The sequence below is a fragment of the Sinocyclocheilus rhinocerous genome, unplaced genomic scaffold, assembly GCF_001515625.1.
Source record: "Sinocyclocheilus rhinocerous isolate Xijiao unplaced genomic scaffold, SAMN03320098_v1.1 scaffold1167, whole genome shotgun sequence".
Lineage (NCBI taxonomy): Eukaryota > Metazoa > Chordata > Actinopteri > Cypriniformes > Cyprinidae > Sinocyclocheilus > Sinocyclocheilus rhinocerous.
This window is the reverse complement of record NW_015648750.1, coordinates 975,346-984,679: the sequence shown is the minus strand read 5'-3', so window position 1 is coordinate 984,679 and position 9,334 is coordinate 975,346.

Sequence of the window (9,334 nt, the reverse complement as noted above, 5' to 3'; positions counted from 1 at the left end):
ATGGGCACAAATACATGAAAATGTGTTTAAAATACAAATACAAAATTCTGTGTGGAAAAATGTACTTAAATGCAAATTACATTAGATTTTTTTTTTCAAAGGCTTTAAAATACAAAATACAAAAAAGTATTTTGTATTTCAGAGATGTATTTTAAATACATGTATCTGAAATACTACCCATCCCTACAAAGAAGTGTGCATGATTGTATTCAGTGTGCACTAAAATTTTAACAGAATATTTAAAAAAGTGTACTTGCAGATAATATTAATAATAATAATAATATAATAAAATGTGTCTTAACACACTTAAGCACACTTTTAAAATAGTGCTCTTTGTCAAATTAAGTTTTATTTTAATGTACATTTTTAATTATGTTTTAATAATCTTTTGTTGTGATTTAATGAAGTACATGTCACGGTTGCTGCTACTGTGAAGGAGCGAGGAGACGTAGGAGAATTCGTGAACATAGTCTTTATTAATCCAACGGAACAAACACGTAGCACAGGGGGTTGATGAACAAGACCAGACGCAGGACACAGGAAAAACCAGGGCTAAAATAACTAGAACTAAACGAGGAACACCTGACATCAATGAACATAATCAACAAGGGAGAAAATGGGTAATGGGGAGCATATGTGGGGGAAAAAACACAGGGGGGTGGGCGCTCTGGAGGCCTCTACAGACAGGTCTACACGGGACGGAAGGCCTCCAGGGCGGTACCCGTTCCGGGACCCATGGCGGATCAGGCAGTCCAAGGAGCCATGGTGGAGCAGGGAATTCAGGGGGCCGTGGCAGGCCTCTACGGCCAGAGCCCTATAGCCCCCCCAAAAAAAATCCTTGGGGGAAATTTCGGGTTCTGAGGCCCTCCGTGGGCCTGACGTAGGAGCAGCGGCCCTCTCTGGGCTTGACTTTGGGAACAGGGGCCCTCTCTGGGCTGAACTTGGGAAAAGAGTCTCTCTCTGGGCTGGACGTGGGAACGGGAGCCCTCTCTGGGCTTGACTTGGGAACAGGAGCCCTCTCTGGGCTGGACGTGGGAACAGGAGCCCTCTCTGGGCTTAACTTGGGAACAGGAGCCCTCTCTGGGCTGGACGTGGGAACAGGAGCCCTCTCTGGGCTTAACTTGGGAACAGGAGCCCTCTCTGGGGCGGACTCAGGGGCTGGAGCCGACACTGGAGCAGACTCAGGAGCTGGAGCCAACAGTCTTTTTCTCCTCATACTCCTTTTTTGGGCAGAGGTGAAGGAGAATATGGCCGGCGGGCCTGACGCAGAGCTGGTTCTGGATCAGGGCCGAACGCTCTCCAGACACTGGAGGATACCTTTCCTCCAGCTCAGTCCAGTGGTGTCTGGGAGGTCCACGGGGGGATAGTAATTAGCCCCGATCCAGAACAACGAATTAATCGTGGCGTCATCCAATGCTGTGATCGCCTCGAGCCCACAGAATTCCCGGGCAAATTCCACAAAGGGAAGATCTTTACGGGCTAGGGCGGCGAATTTTGCGTTCAGATGTACTGAATTCCTAAATAAGTAGCTTAAAAAAGCACACTAAATGTCACCTTTTAATTAAGTTTTACATAAATTTATAATACATTACTAAAATACATTTTCATTTAATATGCAATTAAAATTACATCAGGTCACACTTGTTTATATATTTTTTTTAAGTATATTATTTTTGTAATAAGTTCTCTTTTTTTAAGTATGATAACATGTGCTTGTTTTTCACACTGGGATATTTGATGGTGTCAAACCTATTACGCTAATATATGACTTCAGAAGACATGTTGTTCACAAGTCATATGGACTACTTTTATTATTCTTATATAAGAGAATATTGGACTTTCTGCCCAATGTCTTCTTTTGTGAAAAAAAGTCATGTGAGATTGGAACTTGAGGGTGAGTAAATGAAACCAGAATTTAGATTTCTTCAACTCCTTCAATAATTCTCAGGGTTGAACACATCCATATTTTCACTTTTCAATGAAAGTAAGTGGTGCATAATCACACGCATAATTTAGGCTTTTATTGTCATGTAAACAATCAACACACAAACATAGAGCTCATTAAATATGGTAAACGGAAGCTCAACTGTATACTTGTGACAATGTGTGTTACTTTTACATTGTCTTATGAACTTTTTAAAGCTTGAAAGTTGTGGTGTAATGATGGAGGGACAGAAATCTCTCAAATCTTCTTTTGTGTTTCAAAGATGAACAAAAGTCTTATGGGTCTGGAACGACATTAGGGTGAATAAATCAATACAATTTAAATTTTGGGCTAAAATCCTCTTTAAAAGGAATAGTTCCCCTTAAAAATTCTGATGTGCTTTTCCTGGTTGACCTTATTTCTTCAGCAAAACAGAAATAGAAATTTGAAGCAGTTTCTGTAGACATGAAATATGGCACACAAGTCATATGAACTACTTTTCTGAGAGTTTTATGGTGCTTTTTTAAATTTGGGATCTTTACCAGTGGTGGGGGTAATGATTTACAATTAATGCGAGTTACATAATCAGATTACTTTAAAAAGTAATGTTTTGCTAGCTAATTTACAAGAAAATATTAGTGTCTTAGTTCTTAGTTCTTATTTCAAATAAGAAACGCCAGTTACTTTGTTTTCTCATGTATTGACTGACAGCTCTTCTGTCCCCATGATGATGAGAGAAATCAGGAGTGAGTGCAGAGGCATTGTGCGCACTGTGTGAACACGATGTTACTGTAGATCTGCATTTACTCGTCTCACTCGCACAAAAACAGATTCAGTATTCCTAGAAATGAATAAAAACAGTCAAATGCAAACTCAGAATATGACACAAACCTGAAATAACTAAATATGTTAAATAACACAAATATCCTTTATGTATTTAATCCCATTGTATTAACCAATGTCTTTGCTGCTGACCTTTGATGACCCAATTCAACAACACTAATAAGCAAAAATGACTAGATAAACATAGCATTTGTGTTTCTTTCTTTTTTTATTGCTGAAGAGTGTTGAACTTTCTTTGTTCTAAAGGCTTATTTGAGCAGCATCCTTTACTATACAGATGTGAATTTACATTTCCTTCATCCTGAAGCTTATTCATTTTTACTTTTGGTGTGAAAGGGCTTTTGCATTTACAAAAAAAATACAACTTTTTTATATTAAAATCAAACAAGCAAGCCCAGCCCAGATGAGAAAACAACGCAAAAGTAATGCATTACATTACTTTCCATAAAAAGTAACTAAGTAACACAATTACTTTTTTAGAGAGTAACAAGATATTGTAATGCTTTTAAAAGTACAGTAACTTTCCCCAACACTGATCTTGACTGCATGGTCCCCATCAGCTTTCACTTTATGGAAAAGAGCAATATGAAGAGAAGACAGAAGGTTGTGTGCATTTGAATGTTCTGCATAAACATCCTAGAAGTTTGCCTGCACACAAAAATCATGTCTATATCTACACTTTTCATTACTAGACACACAGGTTACTGCCGTCATGTCTGAAATGCATCTAAATCGTCTTTGTTCAGGAAACTGTGTGATGGAGACAAAAAGGAGGGCAAAGAAATCAAATTCTGCAGAACATTAACCACCTTTATCTGCCTCAACACCAGCTGATCCTGAACACCTGCTTCATTACCTCTGATCAGCTATTTTGACACTCTCCTCTTAGGGTTGATTTGATGGAATTACTGGGTATGCGAGAGCTTTGCGCTGCAAGTAAATTACACTACGTGATAAAACTAATACATATAAAAACATGAGTACTCGCACTATCAACAACATTGCAAGCAAGCATGCAAAACTAGAATCCTGCCAACAAGCAAGCAATGGTGAAACAGAGAAAAATGACACATTTCCATTATAATCATCAATGCTCTTTACACAGCAAGTGATACAACTCAACTAGACAGCTTCCACTTGCATTGTAGACAGCTTTATTAATTGTAACGGGAGTGTTTGCCTCATGGCTCACTCTCAGTGTAGACGGGCGCTCGTTTCACCGGAGGGTGAAGAGCTTGTGTTTTAGTTTAATCAGCTGATGAGGGCAGATTAGCACTGCTGCTTCTGATGCTGTCAGTCAAAGCCATTCAATCTCTCATCTCAATATTCATGTGATTTAAATTAATCAGAGAGACTCTTATCAAGAGAGAGATGCGTCACATCAGAGGATGTCTGAATGCTCAGCAGCAGCAGCAGCAGCAGCATCAAACAGCCCGAGAGGGATTAGGAGACGGATGTTTTTGACCATCAGGATGAAGTTTTAAAGTGTTAGTTCATCCAAAAAATTAAAATTATTTACTTGTCTTCACGTCCCGCATGACCTTCTGTGGCACGGTTTTAGCAGCATCTTCAAGGTGCTGTACTTTTCTTTCAGGTTTAGAGCAACATGATGACAGAATGTTCATTTTTGGGTGAACTATTGCTTTATTATCCGAAGGAGCTTGACTAACAAACAAAAAGAAAGAAACCAACACACACAGAACAAAGCAGACGCTTACACTCTTTGACAGTGCATGGGCAGAGAGGGGATTGATATATTTAGTGATGCTCTATTTTGGTGCATCTCAGAAAAACAACTAAGATGGAGAGCACAGATTATACGTAAGAAGTAAATAAGTTATCACAATTACATGCTAGCTCAAGAAAGGTCTATGTGAAGGTAGTTTAATTAAGCGACAAAGTAAACAAAGAACAAGAAACACCGAGAACAGAAACACAAGCGGAACGGCAACCTTAACGTTTACAACACACAATTACATTGTCATCCCTATCCCTACACCTTAAACCCAATCAGACCACCAAACCTGTACCTTAAGCATATTTTCTCATTAGTGCTGAGAACGCCAAGAATATTTAGTCCAGCCAGGTGCTCAAATCCACACCAAAGAGCGGTGTCCCTCGATCTCCAGCTCTCTCTCTCTCTCTCTCACTCACACACAAACACACTATTCTGTTAAATCGTGTACAGATGTTGTTCCTGATGTGTCCCTGCGGGTATAAGCGTTTACAGCACGTCTCTGTGTTTGACTCTTCTAATGAACAGTCAGCTATACTTAGAAAAACATATTGCTTGCCTCTCGTGTTTATCGCCTATTTCCGGGGGATTTAATTAAAAATACCAAGAGGGAAAAAAAAAACGAATCACAGTAAACCTTTTGAAAAGTTGACTATTTTCTCAGCAGTTATATAAAATAGTTTAGCACACGGTTCTCTGGAGTACTTGATTCCACCGGTCAGTGCATCCGGCATTACCAAGGTAGCAACCAGGGCATTACATACTTTGCTTTACTGAAGTACAACTAAAGTGGGTCAAAAAAACATGTAAAAATGAACTTTTTAATATTCTTTTTAACACTTAATTAGTAATTATAAAATAAAACAAAACAAAATACGTATAAAGTGAGCAGTAAGTATTATTTTTATATCAAGTGCTCTTTAAAGAACACTTAAGTGTGCTGTTTTCACAAGGGTTATTTAAGGTATGTGTGAGTATGATACGTGTGTGTGGGAGGACACTCTGGACATAAACTCTATGTTCAGGTTGTCCTCTGGGTGATAAATTAAATGTTTTCTATTGCTGAGTTACTCTGCTTTTTACTGAGCACTGCAAAAAGGCACTTGTTGGGTAACAGAAGTGGGCGAGAGGTTGGCTGTATGTAAGCCATCAGCCTCTTCGCCAGCAACGTGACAGGAGTGGAAGAGCTAATGAAGCACATTAGTGTGGGTGATAAGAGACACACAGTCCACTCATAATATAATATACAAAAAATGCTGATGGTCTCTAAACAACACACTCAATCCATGCACCCTGAATGAGCAGGAGAAAGAGGTAGAGTCAAAAACCTTAAATGGGTCACACATCATTATACGCTCATTTTTACAAATAAAGACTTTTAAGTAAATGAGATATTGTTCATGTATGGACTTTGAACAGAAATGTTCATTTATCGTTACAGTTAGCCAGTCTGTGTGCTATGCGCTTTATTTTAAACTCAACTTTTGCGAATTTAATAGAAAAGCACAATGAGAAATGGCATGTCAAATGTTAAAGTTAAAATTCAGGGCTAAACCTTTTATGAATAAATGAGCAAAAATCAAAATGCCCTACAATTATCCATGCTCTCCCTCTGCTTTATCACTAAAACACTCAATATGTAATCTGTGGTTGGGTGACTAAACAGCAGCGTTAGCCTAAGTAACGCGTTACTCTAATTAAATTACTTATCCACTGAAAAAAGTAAAGTAAGGGATTACTGTTCATTTTTAGGTAATTTAATTACAGTCACTTATACTGTATACTTATTTGAAATCTAAATTTATCATCTAAAGGTAAAACTGAATGCAGCGTCTTTAACCCTCTGCGTGCTTGCACAGGCGCCATCTTCCCGCGTTTCAGCAGGACTACAGTAATATCTTCTCAGAACTACAGTAATATCTTCTGATTTCTCTCAACATGGGGACAGGAGAGCTGTCAATCAATAAATTGGAAAAAAAAAAGTAACTTGCGTTACTTATTTGAAAAAGTAACTCAGATATTCTCTTGTAAATTAAAAAGTAATGCGTTACTTTACTAGTTACTTGAAAAAAAGTAATCTGATTACGTAACTCGCGTTACTTGTAATGCGTTACCCCCAACACTGGATACAGATAAGACTAAAATAATTCGAATATATAAAGGGTATAGCTACTTTTATTTGTGTACACTGACAATAACAACAAAACATTGTGCTTTTGTAAAATAAACAAAACAACAGGGTGCGCTTTCTGCTCTCCGTGAACGTCTGAAACGCGTCACAAAAACTAACTGAAACTCGGCGAATACTTGACACACAGATGTGAGAAATATGTCTATAGAAAACTTGAAGTGTCTACTTTTAAATTAACCTATTCAAATTGAAAATATTCTCTGATTATGTAATCCATATGAAACTAAAAAGCGAGGTACAGTCTTTCCCGTCTCAGAGCTCATTGTCTGCAGCCATACCTGCGCGCAAAAGCCCTGATCACCTAGATACACAAAACAGATAACAAAAAAAAAACAAGATTCATCTACTTTTCATTGTTTTTGGAAGAAGACTTGAGGAATAAGCTGGAATTTACCTCAGAAGAACAGCGCGATCTGACGCGGCTTTATTCAGCGGAGGAGATCATTTCTGTACTTACATTAGTTAACGTGTTATTTTTTTACATAAACTTGTACGCATTTTACTAGTTGGGCTTTTCCTAAACTATCTTGCCAAACTGAAATGTGTGAAAGCGAGTAAAATATGCTGAAATAAGATATGCATTCATATATACATAGGCATATATATAGGCAACTTAAACGTATAGGCTAAATGTCGTACGAAAAGAGGATGTAAATATTATAAATATTTAAATAAAGGTGACTTGAAAAAATATCTAATTTCTCATACGACCACTTTAAAAAACTGAAATTACGTTTTGGAAAAACAACGGCATGATTCAAACATTGCAAATAAGACTTTTGACACAAAGCAAGTAACAGAAATGAAAATAAACAATGAATAGTATTTATTAATTTAACAATATCAATATAATCTTTGGTTATTGATACAGAATTCCAGAAACCCGGAGCTGTTTCATGTTTTATGTAGGCTATAATATCTTTAATATCATCTCATGAGGTAAATTACTTAGCAGATGAGACAATTATATCTCCAAACAAATAAAACATCACACTTTATATTTAACCTCGGGGAGCAATATTCAGCAAAACCATTTATCAGAATATTCTCAGAGATCTGCAGCTGATGATAATGGCTGCTTCTGGGTAGAACATAAAATTGTACGTGCTGTACGGTCACGAAGGATGATTTGAGTCGATTTCAACCTCAGTAGCGGCCGAACACATTTACACTGGCAATGTAGAGATCTGACATCTACTCAGATACTGCTGACATCTGTATAGAAAGTTAGTAGGATGAGAGACAGGCAGAAATAACCAGAAGAGCTAAAGAACGTGCTGACTCATACTAGTGAATCTTATCATAATGAGGGGCTAAACTACATCTGATAAAAATCCTGTTTAATAAATCCCAAGCCTATACCATCTCATAAGGTAAAGCAGAAATAGATTAACACTAAAGCAAGTAACTTCAGCACGTAATTCAACCTGCGGACATGAACGCTAGACATGAATGATTCCTTGTGCAGCTCGCTGATGTGTTCTTTTCTAAGTAATCAGGCTTACGATATATGTTCTCCAGAATATCACAGAGACTTTGGAGGTTGTTTTGGCAGTATGCAACCACCCAGAGCTCCCTAGCAGCCAAATAGCAACATGCTAAAAAGCATTCAGAACACAACTGCATAATGTAGCATTTCAAACCATATTTCCAAACCATTTTCTTGAAACCAAGCTGCAAAAAGGACTCATTTAGATGTCAACATTATTATGCACAAAAAGCATATGATAAACTATATACAGCTTTCCTGAATGGCAATGCTAAGGTCATGGGTTTGATTACAGGGAAACCAAGAACTCATATAATGTAAATGTGTAGCTCTCCTAGACGGCCACCGGGACAAGACCACAGGAACCAGTTGAGTCCTCTGCACAATCTGACTTTTCTGCAGTCTGGAATTGAACTGCTGGTTTCGTCTGGCATTTAAACTGAACTGATGATGACATCACTGAATTCAATGATGAACTGCCTTTAACTGAAAATTGAGTGTTTACTATTGTCATTTTGAATTATTGACACACTATTTTCCTAATTAATGCTGTACAGTTGCTTTGACACAATCTGTATTGTTAAAAGCTCTATATAAATAAAGGTGACTTGACTTAAATTTAATGTAAGTTGCTTTGAATAAAAGCATCTGCCAAATACATAAATATAGTCTAGTCTAAATGTACTCTATGTTTACATATAATAATAATAATTTACATAAAATATTGACCACCACAGGTGACAAACAGTCTAGCCAATCATATCTGACATCATTTACATACAGAAGTCTTAAAGGCACAGTAGAAGAGTCAGATTCAAAATCTAAATCTAAATTGATTTGAAGGTTTCAGGTTAATAGTTAATTCAGTTCTCTAAACTAAATGATTCATTCACAAATCTCTGCTCAGTGACTCAAAGATCCAATCGCAGTGGTATGGGAAGATTTTCAGTGAATAAAATTTAGGTCTGTGTGACGAGTGGGGGCGGGGCCGAGAGCCGTGGGAACGGAGCGAGGCCGGTGGAGTAATTGATAATGAGCAACACCTGCACCACTCACCAGTCTCGAGTCTCACAGAGGAGCTCCGGAAGGATAAAAGGGGGAGTTACGACAGTGAAAGATGAGAGAGGACCAGGCCTGGAGTTTATTTTGTGT